The sequence below is a fragment of the Hevea brasiliensis genome, chromosome 7 (assembly GCF_030052815.1).
Source record: "Hevea brasiliensis isolate MT/VB/25A 57/8 chromosome 7, ASM3005281v1, whole genome shotgun sequence".
Classification (NCBI taxonomy): Eukaryota; Viridiplantae; Streptophyta; class Magnoliopsida; order Malpighiales; family Euphorbiaceae; genus Hevea; species Hevea brasiliensis.
In genome coordinates, this window is record NC_079499.1 from 21,484,618 (window position 1) to 21,505,884 (window position 21,267).

The following is a 21,267-nucleotide window of genomic DNA, read 5'->3' on the forward strand; positions in this document are numbered from 1 at the left end:
TCTAAAATTTATACTTATACTTATATTCTTATGAAAATCACATTTGTAATATTATTTAAGTTATAATTCTTCTACTAGTTTTTTTATTACTTTCTTGATACTTTCTAAGTTGTTTACAATCATTTCGTAATATTTAAAATTTTTAGAACTAGTTTAATTTACTTCAAATCATTCTAAGGAACAAATTTTTGGGGCTAATCTAATTTATTTCAGAACTTCTTCTCATTTATTTACTTTCTAGCATTTTTAATTGCTAATATTCATAACTTATTTTAATAAATTATACTGCCCAAGTAACCTACGACAGACTGACTAAACTGGATAACGGGTCGTTGGCATTGGACACCGCGATGCCTCGGGCCGTTATACCATGGGACGCAGAACGTCAACCACGTATGCAGTCAGTATGGCTAAAAAGCCATGATAACACATAATCGAGCATAAAGCTATGAATACAGGCATAAAGCCATGAATACAGGCATAACCATTGTACTCAAAGTACTTTTCCTTCCTACAATAATGAGAACTAATGTCTCAAATATTAATATGGTTCATTTATTCATTCATTATTTATTCATATAGATCATAATTCAAAACAATGGTTCACATGTACCATTCTATTCAAAACATTTTTCCTTTCTCATTTATACATTCAAAAATCCACTTATGTAATTACAAATTTTATATTTCAAGTTGAATTACTAACATTTTATGAATTCTATTTGTAATTGGCATATAAGCCCTAACTATCTATTCACATCAATTAGTTGACTTACTTTTCATATTTCAAGCAATCCATGAACATTTCATTGATTTCAAATTTATGGCCTTAATTTCCCTTTAACAATTTTGACTAGGATTCATAGTCCACATTTGTCATACAATTCTAAGCATTTAAGCTTAGAATTGGTTCTAGGTTTTTATCTTAGTTTGCTAATCATTTTGATTACTATTCACCTTACTAGTCAACCAAAATATTGACTTTTTCATACTTAATGGATATGTTAATTCTAATTACACCAAGATCCCACATTTTGAGTTTTACATTTGCTAGTATTAATTGCCAATTGCAATTTAAAGTCCCCTAGATGCATTTCTAAATTTTCAGTTTTGATTACCTAAGTTTACTGTTCCATTGGATAATTTTACAGTGGAAACAAGGCTAACTTTTCTTCATCAAAGTTGTTCTTTATTGTGTCTTCTTTAATTCTCTTTTTGAATCACTCCATTTGGAGTTTTTTAGCTCAAGTTATGGTCATTTTACCATAACTGACCGGAGTGACCTGTACCTAGAATTTCTGGGCAATTTGGTTCTTCCAGATTTAGTGTCCTAAATTAGACTAGTAATTTGAATTATTTAGGTTCAGAATTTGAGTTTGTGTTCTTCATGAAAGTTGTAGGTCTATGTCTCAACTTACTATTGGTAAAATTTCAGATCAATTAAACTTTTCTACTCTAAGTTATGACCATTTGAACAAATACTATTCATTTAGTCATTTTCTAGGGACAGCATGTTGGTCACCCGGATTAGGGTAATTTTTAGGTCAACTTGGTTTGGTTTTCTGAGCAGGGTTTCTTCACCAAAGTTGTTCTATTATGTGTCTAGTTTCATATCCAATTGTCCATGCACCAATTGAACCTACACAACTCAAGTTATAGCTGCCCAAACATACTGGACTCACATCTAGACTTGCAGGGCCACTCAAGGCAATACACCCAACCTCAATTCTCATGGCACAATTCACTTCAATTCCTCATTATACTCAGCCAAATGGTCACTAATTGACCATTAAAACTCCACTTAATATTAAAATACAATAATCCTCAATTCATCACAAACCCTAAACCTAACAATCCATCACTTCATCTAACATATACAAATCAACATCTAACTCTAATATGGTTATCAAACATCATTCCCAAGCAACTTAATTCAATCAAATCAACAATTCTCAACCTTCCCCCATGGCTGCCAAAAATTAGAATGTTCCTAACATGCATATTTTCTTCAAATTTTCTCCATTTTCTAACTTAACTCAAAATTCAAATAAAAAACGTAAGGAGAAAAGTAAGAGATTTAGCACTAACCTTGAATGGAGTCACTTCTAAGACTTCAAAACTTTACTTTCTTCCTTTCTTTTTGCTGTCCAAAGCTTGCTCTAGGTGTGAAGATGAATTTTTGTGAAGGGAAGCTAGGGTTTTGAGGTGGTTTTGGGGGTAAAACACAAGCTTGAAATGTGCTCCAATGGAGGTTTCTCTCTTCTCTCTTTCTCTTTTTATCATGTTACGGCTGCCTATAGTGAAGATGCAGATTTGTTTGTCAATTTGTCTCATTTATCTCCTTTTTAATTGGTTTTTAGTAGCTTGTTGCAAGGTGATTGGGTGAGACCTAACTAATGACATCAAGTGATGTCATATTTCCCATTTAATTTATTTTTTTTCTTTTCTACTCATTTTCAATTTAATTTTTAGCAATATTTATTCATATTTTATGTGATAATAATTATTTATTTAACTGGACAAGTTGGTCAAAAATCATCTCTGAAGATGAAATAACCAAAATGTTGTCCATTTGGCTTAACAGACTAAAATTGTCTGTACCGATTGAAAATTTTTTCTAAGCATTTTCTTGGCATTCTAATGCCATAGAAACCTCAATGACTCTTCTCTAGAGTCTCAAAAATTATTTCATGAATTTTCTCCCTGGTTTAGGGCTTCTAGCTATGAAAACTGCAACTTCCCACTGGGTTACCCATCGCTAGGGCACCGGCTCATTTAACTTGGTTGTATTTTATTTCTAAAATTTTTTCTTAATTTTTCTTACACTTATTTGAGTTATTTATGACTCCTCACTCTAGTCTAAATATTTTTCCAGGCGTTCTAGCTATCCAGACCAACACCGGTCATCGAAATAGTAGAATGTACAAAATTGCTACAGTGAGAGTGTTACAATTCTTGCCGAAAAAGTTAGAATCGGAGAAGTAGCGCATGGGGAAATTAGCCAGAGAGAGAAGAGTGTAAGTGTGAAAATGACAGGCTCCCGTCCCTCATTTATATAGGGCCTTGACATTTAATGCCTATAGAACTCGAAGCGGCTCATCAGTAATTGAAGAATTTATTGCTTTGACCAATACAGGTCAGATGCAGAGGAAAGACAAGAAAGAATCAGGGAATAGGAAGAGATTGGGAAGCTAGAAAAGATCGGATGTAGGAAAATGGATAGAGATATGAATAACAAGCCTCAGATCAGTCAATCATGATGAGAGGTAGGGTAGACCGAGGAATCACTTATAGAGATTAGAGGGCCTAGGGAGTCGAATCACTTTTAATCATAACCCTTAATTCATAAGAATAATTCCCCTACCGTCAGATCTTAGTCAGTTAAAGCATTTTGGGTACGATTTAGCCTTCACGCCCCATTTCATTTGTAAGGATGGACTCTTCGCCGTCAGATTTCAAATGGTTAAAGCAGCCCAGTACATCTCAACTTACACCATTGATCATAATTGTAAGGATGGATTTGAGGCCCTCGGATCAAAAGTAAATAACAGATTTGGCACTTTTTGTTCCTAGCCCTTGGATTAATTTTGAAAGGTAAGACCCCTGATCGTTGGATTAAAGAATGAAAGGACAGAGATTCTGAACCAAATCCTAACCCTCAATCTTGATTCTCTTTAATTCTAAGACGTCGAATCATGTCCTTTTAAATCCGAGCCCTCTATCTCTTCCTACTGGAATCCTAACCCTCTATTTTGAGTATCCATTCCCTATAAATACCTGCAGGTAATACTGTAGTGGGGGAAAGCAATTATCATCAGAAAACCTCTGAATTTCGATATAGTTTTATTGCCCTTCATTCTGAAGCTCTTGAAATTCCTAGAGACTTTAGAAACAAGTTTTCTAAATGATCTTTTCACTAAAGCTATAGGTCTTGCAATCCATACCCTTAGTAATCGTGCACCATCTTGAAAGCCCAATCACAGTTCGTCATTAAGGCCTCACTGTCATCTCCTTCGGCAGCTCAAAGTCACTCCGTCATCTCAGCTATAGTAGCTCCAGAGTTCGCAGAGCATCGGTATTGATTCATCCATTATTTCAGCTCTCTACAGGTAAGTATTTAACTTGTCAATCTCTAAATATCACTAGTTTGTGTTCATAACATGAGTTCTTAAGGTGCCTTGTCACACCGAGTTTTCAGAATAGGGTCATATCAAGTTTGACTTGTGTCATAAATATTATCTTTGGCCTCCTATCATTCACAAGTCTTATAGTTATCATTACTTTTAATTCTTTTTATTTCGTATGAGAGTGAAAGTTCGGGTCACTAACACTTCATAAATACCGTAAGGAGCATGGATAAAAGTGACGACTTGGAAATTTTCAATCCGAATAAATAAGGAAAATAATTAGAAAAATAGATGTATTCCAGATCGATGTAAAAGGTTTGGATGAGTTATAAGGTCGGAAACCGAGATTAGCCCGAATAAGTAAATTATGAGATTAAAAAGAAAAATCAAGGCAAGCCCGGACGATAAGCTATAAGATCAAAAAATTAAGACAAACTCAGATCATAAGACACAAAACCCAGAATAGAAAAGTTCAGACAATAAGCTATAGGGGTGGAAACAAAGGAGTTCGGATAGCGTAAGGATCGAGGAATTACGTGGGACATCGACGAAGAGTTCAGATCAACATTCTCGACTTTTAAATTCACTTTTCAAAATAGGGAGTTCAGAAGAGAGTCCATTCTTGGAATTCCTGTAACTTAACCTTTTATAAAGTGTCCGATACTATATCAGAAAGACCGAGAGAGAGTCCTTCCTGAGTTCTTAACCAAAAGAGATTGGGAGAGAGTCCTTTCCTAAATTCTCTTAGCCAAAAGTTCTAAAATATTTTAAGAGATCGGGAGAGAGTCCTTTCCAGAATTCTCTTAGCCAAAATTCTAATAAAAATATTTTAAGAAATCGGGAGAGAGTCTTTTCCTGAATTCTCTTAGCTAAAATTCTAACAAAAATATTTTAAGAGATTAGGAGAGAATCCTTTCCTAAAATTTTCTTCGCCAAAATTCTAATAAAAATATTTTAAGAGATCGGGAGAAAGTCCTTTCCTGAATTCTCTTACCCAAAGTTCTATTAAAGATGTTTTGTATAAATTAGGGGAGATCAGGAGAGAGTCCTTTCCTTTCTAACCTTGATACTTACATTATAAAATTAATCATATATTATAAACAAAGGGTCTATAGGAGAGTCCTTCCAAAGAATCCCAAATCTTATAGTGAGGCCTGATGGAGAGTCCTCTTCAAGGCCCTCATATTTATATTATTAAGGTAGAGTTCTTCCTTCAGTTTGGCTTAATCAAAATATCAAAGTTCCAAAAACAATAAATTATTTTAAGATGAAACGACATGGGCAAAGGTTTCATTGGTAATTATGTCGATGATGGGATCATCCTCTATTAACTGAGAGTCCTCATTAATAAAGGGAATTCTCTAGGTTTTAATTAATACATCCCTTTTGAATTAGAGTCGTAATTAGAAGGAATGAAAATCTATACCCATATCGCTTCTCGAAGTATCCTTTACACACACCGCACCCTCAGTTATTTGAATGCCAATGATGAGGAACATAATGTGTGAGTTAAGAGTCCTCCTCACTCGTTATGAATCTTTAGGGACCAAATAACACCTCTTCGAAATTAGAGTCCTAATTCGATGAGGGAGGAACTTAACAAATACATAACAAATTAAATGAATTCAATATCAATTCACTGAAGGGTCATCCCATATACTCGTGTTCCTGAGCAACCCAAAATAGTGAAATATCAAATGTTCCTCTCATCAACAATAGGGACCAACATCATAATACTAACCCCAAAATTAACAATCTTAAATTACAAAGTGCACATCATTAAATCTGCTTACCCTCATTAAGGGACGAGGTGGGGTTCCTAACACCTTCCCCACACGTACACGGACCCCGAACCTAGAATCTCTGTTTTAGAAGTGGTTTTATAAGTTTTAATTCCTACAAATAGTTTCCTTTAATTTTCCTCAAAATTAAAGTGGCGACTCCTCACTTTTTCCTCTTCAGTGAGAATCGTTCGGCGACCGCAAAACCCTTGCGACAATGGATTTGCCCAATGATAAGAATGCAATTGGCCTAAAGTGGGTGTTCAAAATTAAGTATCATGCAGATCGGAGTATACAGAAGCACAAAGCTCAACTAGTAGCAAAGAGCTACTTATAGCAATAATGTATTAACTTCAAAGAAACATTTTCTCCCGTTGCTCATTTTGAAACGGTGAGAATCATCTTGGCATTGGCTGCACAATTGTAATGGAAAGTGTATCAGCTTGATGTTAAATCAGCGTTTTTAAATGGAGAGTTGTAAGAGGAGGTATATGTTACTCAACCTGTAGGATTTATAGTTAAAGGCCAAGAAGAGAAAGTGTGCAAGCTGTGAAAAGCACTTTACGGATTGAAGCAGGCTCCATGGGTATGGTATAGCAAAATTGACTTCTACTTTCTTGATAATGGCTTTGAAAGAAATAAGAACGAGCCCAATCTTTATTTGAAGAGACAAGGTAAAAATGATCTTCTCATTGTTTACCTTTACATTGATGATATGATTTATATGGGTTCTTCTTTCTCTCTCATTAATGAATTTTAACTTAGCATGAAGAAAAAGTTTGAAATGTCAGATTTAGGGATGCTGCACTATTTTATCAGGTTAGAAGTGAAGCAAGTTGAAGATGGAATCTTTGTGTCACAAAGGAAGTATGCAATTGATTTGCTTAAAAGGTTTAATATGTTGAATTGCAAGATTGTAGCCACTCCTATGAACTTAAATGAGAAGTTGGAGGTTGATGATGGAACTGAACAAGCAAATGAAAGTCACTTTAGAAGTTGTGTTGGTGGCTTAATTTACTTAATGCATACATGGCCAGACATTGTTTTTTCAGTTAGAGTAATATCCAGGTTTATGCACAACCCTTCAAAACACCATATCGGTGCAGCAAAAAGAGTTTTATGTTATGTTGCCAGAACAATTGATTTTGGGTTATGGTATGGAAGAGTAGCAGATTTCAGGTTGATTAGGTTCACCGACAGTGATTGGGCTAGATGCTTGCAGGATAGGCAAAGTGCATCAAGTTACATTTTTAATCTTGGGTCTGGTGCTATTTCCTGGAGATCTAAGAAGCAAAGTACAACAACTTTATCTTCATCAGAAGCTGAATGTGCAGCTATGACATCATCGACATATCAAGGAATTTGGCTAAAATGAATACTTGTAGATTTTTGTCAAGAACAAATGGGAGCAACCAAAATTTTCTGTGACAACAAAGCTGCAATTGCTATGACAAAAAATCTAATCTACCATGGAAGAATAAAGCACATAGATATTTGAGTTCATTTTATTCGAGATCTTATGGTAGAAGGATTAATTAGATTGTAGTATAGCAATACAAATGAGTAAGTAACTGATATTTTCACCAAATCTCTCCCACGTGATAAGCATGTCTACTTCAGAAATCAACTTGGAGGGTTCAATTTTGAATCAAGGGGGGAGTGTTGAATAATTGATTCAAAATTAACTACTGTAAATTCATTTTTTTTATTGCTTATTGACTCAATCTAAGTTTGTTTACATTCTTTCCTTATTTTTTTGTTTTCTGGTTTAATCAAGGCACATTGAGTTAGTGCCAAATATTTATGCTTATTTGTTACATTTTTAGTTACTATATAAAGCCTATTTAAAGGCAAGTTACAGACCACGAATAATAGGAAAATTGTTGTGCATCATTTTACAGCACAATTGTGCCCATCACCTATTTGTTTAAATTTCTCTTTAAAGATAATTTCTTGTTTCCTGTTTTTTTTTTTTTTAACTCTGTTTCCCAACAACAAGACTAATATACATATATGTACTCACTGCATTATCATTCTTTCAGGACTGCAAAAAGCTATGTCTCCAAATTGTAGGTTGGTAATTGGCAGATCGTCATTGATTTGCAGGATGAGAAATCTGTGCTTTCACTGAGCTAGTGAGCTCTACATTAATGTTATTAGAAGTATGAAATGCACTTGGTTGTGGATGTGGAGAGATATTACGATTCATAAGGTAGAAAAAGGACAAGTTAGAGAGTTTAATGGCCATTTCACCAGGCAATTAATATGCTCGAAGGGGCACTCAGAATGTTTAGGGATTTTATGGGAGGTCATAAGGGATTTTATGCTCATTCAATACATTGTTTAGGGATTTAAGGTTAACTTTAAGTACCTTACTATTATAACATATAAATTTAGGTATGGTCAATATAATTTACCCTAAAATTTAGGCAAAACATATCCTAAAAACTATTGTACCTTTTTTCTATTAAATCTCTCCACTTAAATTTAATCACATTAATATTCTACACATTTATTAACTTTTTATATTTTGCCATTTTTAGTTAATGTGCCTTTCGAGCGTCCTTGTAGCACGTTTATTGATTAAATTTCATCAACTCTCTCAACTTTGGAGTTGTTTCATTTTAGTTGCTTGACTTTAATTTATTAAAATAATGTCCATCTATATCATTTAATTAATGGTAGAAAAGGTCCCTCTCACCTCTTTTAGTTGGTTTCTTTGTTATCTCTCTTTTCTTTCTCCTTTTCTTTCACCTTCTATTGTCCCCTCATATTTCTATAAATTGCCTCTCACCTTCTTAATGATCTTGAAGGCTTTAAACAATAATCTCTTTACCTCTTTACCTCTTTCTTTAGGGAGTAAAGATGGCAATTTTCTGGCTGGTTTCTTACGGAGAGAGATGTGGGAGGGATCAAAAAGAGATAGTTTACAAAAAGATGAGAAGGACAAAGAAAGTGAGAGGGGGAAAAAACATAAGGGAGGAAATCGAGCTAAAAGACATGAGAGGAACCTTTTTACCATTAAAATGAAGTTAAGCAACTTTATTTAATAAATTAAAGTTGTGTGAATGAAATAAGACAATCTCTAAAGCTAAGAGAAGATTAAAAAAATTTAGGTACATTATTTATATTAAAAATTATATTTGAATTATTATTTGAAACTCATAAAATTAATAAAAAAAAAAAGAAAAAGAAAAATGGAGTCGTTACTTTATAAGAATCCTTCTTTCTTTAATTTTTTTTCTCTCAATTGCAATCTATTGCACGTATGATAATTTGCTTTCAACTCCAATTTCAATAAAGCAATCAATTGAGGTAGCTTATGGAAGAGGCTAAAATTGCAATGGAGTTGATTTCTTCCCTCATCTTTAGTGCTGCTTCAAAGGGATCTCAGACATGCTTAACGCACTCTTGATGGGACTAGGAGAGAAATTAGGTAGTGAATGAAGAGCAAAGTTCTTTACGAATTGTGAAGGAGGGGAATGACGAGATGGTTGAGACATGGGTTCTAGAGGAAGCGGCACATTGTGGGTGTAGGACTTTAGAACTTCACGTCGACATAACATCATTAAGATTGAGAATGGTTTAGATGGTGATAGATAGAATAGCTGTAAAAATTATTATATCCGAATTCAAACTTAATTATTAATTCTAATATTTAAATTCATCTTAAATTTAATTAAAATTATCTTATACTATCCGAACTCTTCTCAAATTCGATTGTTATCACTAAAATACTAGTTAAACTTATCTAATTTTTTTATATTTAAATTACTAATGATTTATAATATATTTTTATTAATAATTTATATTTAAAAATTAATAAACCTGTAAAATATTTAAATTTATTTATTTGAAATATAATATTTATAAAATTATAAAAAATATTTTATATTTAATTAATAAGTTATATAAATGAATTTAAATAATGAGCATATTACACATAAAATCTAAACTCGATATGAATATTAGTTTTCAATTTTGAATTAATTATAAACTTGAGTATATATATTATTTAATCCCGTCCCAAAAAAATTTAGTCGGATACGGTGAATATGGACTTCTTTTAATACTATATTGTTGTTTGCTACAAATACCATGTCCATTCTCTATTCCATGAAAAATTTTAATTTAAATAATTTTATAAAAAATTTTATTTGAATTACATTATTTGAGAAAAATCAAAAGTAAAAAAATTGTAATTTTTCTTATTTATAAAAAATAATATAATTTAACTAGGATATCTTGAGTTTATAACAGGAAATTTCCTTAAATAAATTAAATTTTTTATAAAATTATAATATTATTAATATGAGTTCATTTTTTTAAAAATAATTTTTAAAAAAATAAAATCTGATTAAATTCTAATAACGTGTAAAAGTGAAAAATGAACAAACTGTGTTTTAAAAAAAGGAAAAAAAAAATAAAACTTCGCGTATCCCGTACCAGTGGTCTAGTGGTAGAATAGTACTCTGCCACGGTACATACCCGGGTTCGTTAACGTTTAAGTATTATTAATTTATTAAAAATTATTTTAATTTATTATAATAAAATTAATAAAAACTTTAAATACCGAATTTAATTTTTATTAATTTATTTTTTAATTATTTTAATTAATTATAAACTTATAATATAAATAAATAAAATTTATTTTAATATATATATATATATATAAATGGAAATGAGGGGATAATAATAGAATGAATAAAAATATTCTTAACATAATTATAAAATTACTATTGATAATTAATTATTTAAATAATATAATTATAAAATTATCATTAAAATATTAATTATTTAATTAAATAAAATTTATATTTACATAAATAAGTATGAAATTCTAATTCTATTCATTGATAAGTATTTTGATAATTGTTTCGTTTATTACAAAATTGTGGTCATTTTAAAAAAGAAATTCATAATTGATAAAATTTAACTATATATTAAAATCAAAAATTTGAATTGAATTTAAATATAACAGCTACTTTATTAGTTAAAACTAATAACTATTTTTCTAAAAAAATATTGATATTATAAAAATGTAGTTTTAATAAAATTTAAAATTTATTTTATATATAAATAGATTTTTATTTATTTTATTTTCATTAAAAATAAAATAAAATATTTTTACGTTTCAAATTATTTTCTTCGATAATAAATTAAAAAGTAATTTTCTTAAAAAATGTTAATAAAATTCTTATAATATCATTTGAATTTTTTGACTAAATGAGGTATATGGAATAAAGCTAGCACTAATTTTACAATCTTGATAAAATTAATCAAATTCAAAATTTAAATAAAATTGAAAAAGTTCTTAGAGGTTTTTTGTTTATAATCCTATTTTCAAATTTCCGTGCCAATAAAATATTCTAATTTATAAATTTACAAGAAATTAAAAAAATATTGTTCATAAAAATCATTTAGGCTTTATTTAGATAATTAATCTTGAAAATAAAATAAAATTTATTTTTGTATTAAAATATAATAAAATATCATAATATCAAATTTAAATTATTATCTAATTATTTAAATATATAAATATCTAAAGTTATATTAGAAAATAAAATTAATATATAACTTATGATTATAAAATTATATTTTTAAATTATATAATTTAAGTTTTCAATATATATATATATATATATATATATATATATATATATATATATATATATATATATATATATATATATATATATATATATATATATATATATATATATATCAATTTATCAAATTTTTTAATTTATGTTGTATAATACCATATAAAAATAATAAAAAAATAACAAATTCCATTTAATCATTAACCAAGCTTTACACTTATAATTTTTATTATTTTTAATAATTAATTAATAAATATAAAAGTGTGAATGAGAACACATCAAATTATTCTTATAATTTATAAATTTACTATAAATACTAATTAATATATTAAAATTTTAATCTTATTATAAATCCTATTCCAAAAACTAGTTAGTGGCATCCTAATTCACAAATAATATTGTTAACAATAAATAATATTATGTAATTTAAAGGTTTAATGATAAAAAAAAATTAATTCTTTAAAATATTTGCGATTATAGCTTTTTTTTTTGCAATTTTATTTTTGCTCAAATTTTTTTTTAATCAATAGTCAAAATTTATTTAAATAAGTTAATGTGTTGCATTTTTAACTGCTAATCTTTTTTCCAATTAATTGATATATTATGATTTTAACCATTAATCTATTTTAGTTTTAACCGATGACTAAAAATAATAAACATTTAAAATAAAACTAAAATTTACAAAAATTAGAGAGTTGGCTACAATGGGAAAAAGTTCAAAATTTTTTATTATTAGGATTAATTTAATTTTTTTTAAAAAAATATGAATAATAAAAAATAATTGGAGAAAAGGCATTATATTTAAGGGAAATTTATAATTCAGTTCTTGAGTTTTGTCCTATATTATACTTTAGCCATTTTATTTTGAAAAATAAATTATTTAGTCCCTTTAATTTTAATATAGAAAACAATTTACTTTCTGTAATTTTAATATTTATAACAATTTAATTCATTAACAAAAGGACTAAAGTGTTCTATATATTAAAATTATTAGGATTAAAGTATGATATAGTGTAAAATTCATAGACTAAATAATTAATTTCTAAAAATCCAGAGACTAAAGTATAATATAGAGTAAAATCAAGGACCAAATTGTAAAATTTTCTATATTTAATAAGGTGGATATTTCGAATCTTACTTAGATAAAATGAAAGATATTTATTTCGAATCTTACTTAGATAAAATGAAAGATATTATTAATAAATAAAAATATATATTGTTTATTTAAATATATACCACTAGAATATAATATAGTGTTTTTTTAGATGTTTTGCATAGTTTTTTTTTTTAATTTAGATTCTTATTTTAATTTTCTTAATTTTGCTATAATATGATACTCTCTCAAAGGAAAAATTTATATTAGTTTTAAGATTTATTAATTAATTGGCATGAACATTTTTTTTCTAAAATTATATATAAAGAAAATTAAATTACGAATCTATAGAGTAAATATAGACAATGTGCAATGCATGAAAAAAAATATAATTTATATAAATGAAAATGAATAATGAATATTCAACACATAAAGTCCAAAATCGACTCAAATCTAATATCGTTATTATTTCCTAAACATGAATTCATCCTAAAATTTATTTTATAAATCATTTAAGCTCATATTTTTAAGATTCAATTAAATTAAATATTTAAAAACATATTATTCTTTATCATCTCTAGTTGTAAAATATTCATATTCAGCAATAACTTTTAAAGTAACATTTTGTGTTTTGATCGTAGTCAAAATATTATTTCTCTTATTTATATTATTTGATAGCATAATATTTATACTAATGTTTAGAGGTTGAGAGAGTAGTTCATGAAACATTACTCCTTGTAGCTTTAAGAAGTTGAGGAAGTGTTTTGACTAAGATAGAAAATATGATGCCATTATTTTTACATTTAACAGCTAATTCAACAACTATTTTTACTAAACACTTTTGCTTTAAATCGTTATTTTAATAGCTAACTATTAATAGTTAATATATAACAGCTAACAACTAGTAAATAGCTGATAACTACTAAAACAGTTAATATCTATTAAAATAATTAATATTGCAGAGCAGATCCTAAGTATGTTTGGCGATGCACTCTCCCTTCTATAGAATCTATGATTCAGTTTCCCTTCTACAGAATCTATTCCTTACTTGTATCACTAGCAAGTAATTTGCATTGAATTTATAGGTAAAATAATTAGTCATTCTAATAAAAATGGCTTAATGATGAAAAAATTAAATCTTTGTGTTTTTTGAATGATTTTATTTGAACATTTAAAATAAGTAATTTTACACTGACTTTTAAATTTTAATTTTTTTAGTAGGAGATTGACGAAGTAGAGACTCGATACTAAATCTATTAGGTGAGTGATACGCCTTAAGCCACTGAATCAAGTCAAACTATGAAACTTTTAAATTTTAGTCATAATTATATAAGTAGGCCAAAGTTTAAAACTAAAAATATTTTTATTACCAATTAGAATAAACAAATTACTTAATATTAGTTTCAAGTCCTTCCTCCACTTTATTTTCAAATTATTTTTTTATTTAAATTGATGATAAAGACTAATAAAAATTTTTAATTTTTCACTAAATTACATTTTCATTTAGTTATTTCAATTAAGAATTTGGATAAATTCATTAAATTTGTTGCAATCTTATCCACTTTTCAAATTGATCAAATTTAAATATAAAAATAATATTTTACTCTTAAAAAATAAAAACATTAAAAAGTTTTTCTTACTTCTCTCTCTTCCTTCCTATTTCTCACCCATCATCTTCCTTACACATATATAGATATGCAAAGAGATAGTTATAATATGGAAGAAGTATATATTAAGTATGAGTTGTACAAGCCAATCACATCACATCTAAGCAACAAAATCTTCAGCCCTAAATTTCTTTTTCTAAGCCATTCTTTTAACTGAAATAAAATTTCATTAATTTGAGAGAGATTACAAAATGTGAGCTTTGATGAAGTCCAACCCAAGCAAACAAACAAACAAACAATCCATTAAAAAACCCAGCCTGTAACACCCTCACTTTAGATAGTTTGTACATTCTACTGTTCCGGTGACTAATGTCTATCCAGACAGCCAGAATGTCTGGAACTATATTTAAGCTAGAGTGATGAGTCATAAATAACTCAAATAATGATAAGAAAAATTAAGAAAAATTTTAAGTAATGAAATGCACTAAGGTTAAATGAGCCATAGCTCCAGCGATGGGTAACCCTAAAGGGAAGCAGCTGTGAAGACAGCTAGCTCCAGTGGAGAATTATTGAAGTTTAGATAATAATAGATTGCTAAGAAAATACAAGAAAAACTAAATGAATCAGTACAGACAAATTTAGCTCAATAAGCTAAACGAAGGGCATTTTGGTCATTTTATCTTCAGAGATGACTTTTGACCAACTTGTCCATTTAAGTAAGTGAGTTATATGACATAAAATATGAATAAATATTGATGAAAATTTAATTAAAAATGAGTAGAAAAGAAAGAAAAAGGAAAATGAAATTTAATCCTAATTATTACATAAGCCTTATGTATGGGTGATGCAATAAAAATCTCTTAGCCAATCAAAATTCAACAAGCACACTAAAAACCCATTAAAAAGAATAAAAGAAGTCAAAATTGGAAAAAGAAAATCTGCTCTTCTTCTCCTTCTTCCTTGGCGGAACCCATTCTCTCTCCTCCCTCCATTGTTTCTTCTTCATTTAACCTTGCTAATCCTTGATTTCTCACCCCAAAATCCATAAATTTCTTCACTAGAACTTGTCATAAAACCTTGCTAAGGTGTTTGGCTACCAAGAAATTAAGAGAAAGTGAAGATTTGAACTTTTTAAGATTGAGCTACAAGAGGCTAGTGCCAATTCACTTCCTTCTCTCTCCATATTCTTTGTTAGGACACTAAATTGAATGAGAAATTGTTGAAATTTAAACAAAATATACATGTTTAAACCCCTTTGAATTTTTAGTAGCCATGGTAGAGAGAAGAATTAGGGTCTGTAAGTCCATTTAAACTTGAATTCTAGTTTAGTTATCAGCATATATATGAAGTATAATGTAACTTGCATGTTTTATGTGTAATGGGGAAATTGTGGTTAGGGTTTTGAACCAAAAATTAGGGTTTTGATCAATTGATGGTGAATTGGTATTCTAATGGTCAATTAGTGACCATTTGAGGTGAATTGACCTTAATTTGGGACCAATTGTGGCATAGAATAATGAATTGGTTTGCTGCCCTTTTGTGCCAGAAATCCTAGACTTGAGTCCAGTGTGTTTGGGCAGCAATAACTTGACTTGTATAGCTTCAGTTGGTGCAAGGCCAATTGGAGATGAAACTAGGGACATAATGCGAAATTTTTTATAGGGGAACCCTGCCCATAAAACCAACTTAAATTGAGCTAAAATTTGCTTAAATCCGGGTAACCAAAATGCTGGACCTGAAAAATGACCAAATAAACAGTATTTGTTCAATTGGCCTTAACTTTGTGTAGAGAGGTCCAAATGATCTAATTTTGAACTCATGGAAAGCTTAGATAATGTAGAACAACTTTCATTAAGAACAAAAATCCAAATTCTGACCATAACTAATTCAAATTGCTAGCCAAAATTAGGACACCAAAACTGCTAAAACCAAATTTGCCTAGAAAATCTGGGAATGTATCATTCCAGCCACTTATGGTAAAAATGCCATAACTTAAGCTACAAAACTTCAAATGGAGTGATTCAAAAAAAGGATTAAAGAAGACACATTAGAGAACAACTTTGATGAAGAAAGTTTAGCTAAATTCTCACTGTAGATTAGTCCAATGGAACAGAAAACCCAAGTGACCAAATCTGAATTTTTGGAATTACTTCCAATGAGCTTCAAATTGAAATTGGCAATTAATGCCGACAAATTTAAAATCCAAAATGTAGTATTTTGGTGTAATTAGAACTAGCATACTTATTAATTATGAAAAAGCCAATATTTTTGCATGAATAGTAAGGTAAATAGTAATCACTAAACATCAAATACAAAGAACTAAACAATTAACTTTGTTAACATGCCTTAGTATGCCTAGTATGATTGGTTTGGATAGGTTGGTATGCCAATAGGATTCTGATAGCAGTACTACGTATGGTTTCATGCCATTTCATGATTTATGGCATATAGTGCCATTTTGTGATATTATGGCTTTTGGCCATTTTGATACTCTTGATATACTTGACCTTGTGCCTGATGTTTATTATGGCTAGTTAGCCATTCTGTTGCACACTTGGCAGACACTATGTGACCGATGGTGTGACAGCCCATGGTACTTAGTACTCAATACCAGTTTACTCGTTTATCTAGTCCATTCAATTGGTATAGGTTACTTAGACAACCAATATAACACCCCTACATGCATAGTCCTGTGCATTTCACTATTTCGGTAACCGGTGTCGATCTGGAAAATTAAGAGAATTAGGACCATGTTTAAGTCATTTAGAAAAGCCTTGCATGAAATTAAATAGCCACTATATGATGATGAAATGAAAATTTAGAAAACAAAGCACAATGGGTTAAATGAGCCGGTGGCCACAGCAATGGGTGACCGCACCAGGAAGTGACTGCGAGGTCAGTTATAACTCTATTTTTGTATGGGGCATTGTGACACCGCAGTCCTAAGAAAAATTACAAAGTTAGGGAAAATGTGAAAATCATAGAAAAAGGTAAAGAACTAGATTAAATAATTATGTCAGGGTTCCTGAAGAAATACTAAATTTTTAGTAAATCGGATCAGATCGGCGATGGGCAAATTGGTCAATTCACCCTTAGAGATAACTCATGACCTAACTGTCCAATAAAATATGAGAAATTAAAATTGTGAAATATATAATTAAATTGAAGAAGTGGGGAAAAAGAAAGGAAAAGAAAAGAAAAGAAAATAAAAGATTAATGACATCACCTCCATGACATAAGCATGAACTCATAAATATTATAATTTTTAATTATGAAAAATGGTGGATAAATACTACAAAATAAGACAAAATGAAAAAGTAAAAATTTGGTCTTCTTCCTCATGGGTTGCCGCCACTCTCTCTTTCTCTAATTCTCTTACATTTCCACCATTGTTAACCCTTAAAAGCTTGGTTTCTCTTCCCTTTCTCACCATAAAAACCCTAACCTCCAACATTAAAGTTTGATTTTAGACCTTGGTGGAGTGATTAACAACTAAAAGAAGAAGAAAAGAAGGAGAATTAGAGAATCCATAAATTAAGGTATGTATAGATTAGTTTTAAATCCTTAAATACTACTTGAAATTGAGTTGAGATGCACGGAAATTGTGAAGAAAATGAAAATAATCTTGCATGAATGATGGGTAGAGAATTTGGCCAGCCATGGGTATGGCTGGAATTGATGGTGTTTATTTAAATTAAACATAAACTAGAGCTTAAATAATGTGATAGGTATGGTTAATATGTTAAGTGACATCAAATTTCATGGAATTGTGATGATTGGACAAATTAGGGTTCTTGACCCTTAGGATTTTGGGGGGAAATTTTGAGAATTTGGTAAATTGATATACTTTGACCTAAGTGAGGTTTAAAATGGTTAATTGGTGTAATTTAGAATGTGTTTGAATGGTTCGAATTGAAATGGGATTGTGAATGTGTGATGTTCAATTCTGGACAGCTTAACCCTTACCCATTCAAATAGGTATAACTAGAAATTAGTTGCTCCAATTGGTATGAGGCTAATTGGAGATGAAAATTAAGACATAATGCAACAATTGTGGTGAAAAAACCTTGTCCTAAAACTGAACACAAAGTGGTGTAAAATTAGGTCAAACCCGGAATTGGCACACTGCCACTGTACAGAAATGACCAAATGAACAATATTTGTTCATTTGCCTATAACTTGGTGTAGGAAGGTCCAAATGACCTGAATTTTATACCGATGGAAATTTGAGACATAGAACTACAACTTTTGTGAAGAACATAAATTCAAATTCTGACCATAACCCATCCGATAAGTGAGCTACAATCGACACACCAAAACTACTATAAGCAGAATTGTGCCCAGAATTCTGGGTTGTAACCAATCCGGCCAGCCTTAGAAAAATAGGCATAACTTGAGCTACAAAACTCCAAATAGAGTGATTCAAAGAAGCAATTAAAACTAAGACAATAAGGAACAACTTTGATGAAGGACATTTAGCCAAATTCTCACAGTAACTAGACCAATGGAACAGTGGAAAACAATGACCCAAAACTGAAAATTTACAATGTCTCTTAGGAAGCTTAGAAATTGAAATGGCAACCAATGACAACCAATTTGACACTCAAAATGTGGTATGTGGGTGTCATTAGAATTAACATATCCCTTAAGTATGAAAAAGTCAACATTTTGACTTAAATAGTGCCATAAATAGTGTCACCATACACAAAAATGTAAAGAACCGTAATGAGTAGGATAAGTCTGCAAAGAAATTATTGGAATTAATTATTAGAAATGGATTGAATGGATACTGAAGCACTTTAAATTTATGTGTTTCAGTTGAAAAGGGATCTTCGAAGGAAAAATGAAAATTGGAGTAAACTAAGTCAACAAAGAGATTTGTGCACAACTAGTTTTAAATTGTTCACGTTTTGCATATTCTATTTGATTAAATGATTTTAGTTTCTTTATGTATTATGTTTACTAATTATTGAATTTATTTCAATGATTATTGAAATGTGTTATGGTATGAATCAGTTTAGTTTTGGAAAATGAAATTAATTATGATTTTATTTTGTTATGAATTAAATGAAACTGGCTTCTGAAAATTTTTTATTGAAATACGTTTATATGGTTTACATGGAAAATTTGATTTGAAAAATGGTTTGTAATTAACATGGGAAATGGATTAAATATGTTTTGAATTGTGATGGGCATAAAAGAAAATTATTGGATATTGGCATTGACTTTGAATTGAATTGTATTGTGATTTATGCTCACAAAAAGGACAAAGAGATTCATGATGTGTTTTATATATCACTATAGATGCTTGACTAGGTTATTACCCATCCCTCATTTGTTGAGAAGACACTAGAGTTAGCTTTGTTTTGATTACCATGGTACGTGCATATGCTTAGATTCTCCTCTTATTAGAGGTTATATCTGAGTTTCTCATGGCCCTTTCGGAAGTTACATTGTTGTGGTGTTGTAATGTGCACGATGATTCGATCTCCCCGACCATAGGGAGTTAGAATCACGATTCGACCTCCCCGACCGTAGGGAGTTAGAATCGCTTTGAAGATGACCCTCACGGATTAGTCCGGCATAGTTAGTGAGATAAAAAATGGTTTTGGAAAGTGAGCAATGATAATTTTTAAAATAATAATTGTACATAATTGATTTTAGTGAAATTTTTGCTTTATTTCCATAAATTGATGGAATTATTTTAAATGTTCAGTTATGATGGCTAAATTGAATTTCTTGATCAATGTCATTTAAATACTTGATTTGTATCATTGAAAATATTGACTTTGATTTGATGAATTTCAAGATGTCAAAATTCTTTGCTATAATTTTGTCAAAGTATAGTGTATTATACTTTAAATTATAGTTGTGCACCACTGAGTTCACCACTCAGCGATAGCTTTGTATGCTGTCGTAGGTGAAAGGAATATAGAGTAGCTGAGTAAGATTCCATAAAGACACATTGGGACTAGCTCCGGGTATATCATAGGTATACCCTTGTACACTAGATTTTGATGTATTCATGTAATAATATGTATGTAAATTATTTGAGCAGTTGTATAAAAACTCTTGTAAAATATTTTGATATGTAATTAAATATAAATTATTGTAATGTAAATTTGAGATTTTATTTACTTGTATAGTTTTGTAATATTAATTTTATTACCTTAATGAACGTAATATTCATATTTCTTCCTGAGTTTTGTAATTAATGAATGGTTTTCTTTATGATAAGTATGGCTTGAAAATGTAATTGAGTTGATTATATTGAATTGGGATACAAAAGTGATTTGTATTGGAGTTGTGGTTGAGAAAGAAATATTGGAAGTATTTTTCTTTTCAGGTTTTGAAGAACTGTTTTCTCAAAATACAGCCGGCACTCTGCCGAAATTTTTACAAAATTTGCAGAAAACTAAAAATTATTAAATATTGAGATATGGTTTTAACTTCAATTAAAAGTTTTTAATACCTATCAAAAGTGCTCACCACCTTTAAAAGAAAATAGAATTGCTTTAAAATCCCTTGTAGTATATTTAATAGGTTACCAGTAGGCGAAGTATGGTAATTCATTAGGGGTACTACGGGAGCATGTTATGCCTTATGGAAGGGCAATGTGTGACATGTTTTAGTGGTATCAGAGTAAGTTTTAATGAAAATTTTGAATTGTGAAACTGAAATAATTTTTGGTAAATACAACTGCTCAAATGTTTGATACATTTAGTACATTTACATCATAAATATGAACTGACGGGGAGAAATCTCCTTATGTTGGTTATACAGGAAATAGAAAATCCTGTGAAAATATATGGAAGAGAAGAATGAGATAATAGAACATTCTATGATGGTGGAAGTACAAGGTGAGGCCCCAGCTCCTTTGAGTGTCGAAAGCCTGACTGTACCAGTCCCACCTGTACAAATTACTGCACAAATGACCCAACAAATAGCCTTTTTTTTTTCAGTAGATGGTTGATAACCTGTCAGCCCAAGCCCAAACACAAACCCAACCCTCACAAGAGCAGCATGAAATAGAGAGGAGTGAGAAACCTATGGGTC

General features: G+C 29.8%; 1 pseudogene; it reads right to left on the reverse strand.

The window, feature by feature from the left end:
- The window catches only part of LOC110652463 (probable terpene synthase 12), a 79,156-nt pseudogene extending 71,000 nt beyond the window's left edge, over nt 1–8,156 (reverse strand).
- Between the last annotated feature and the right edge of the window lie 13,111 nt (nt 8,157–21,267).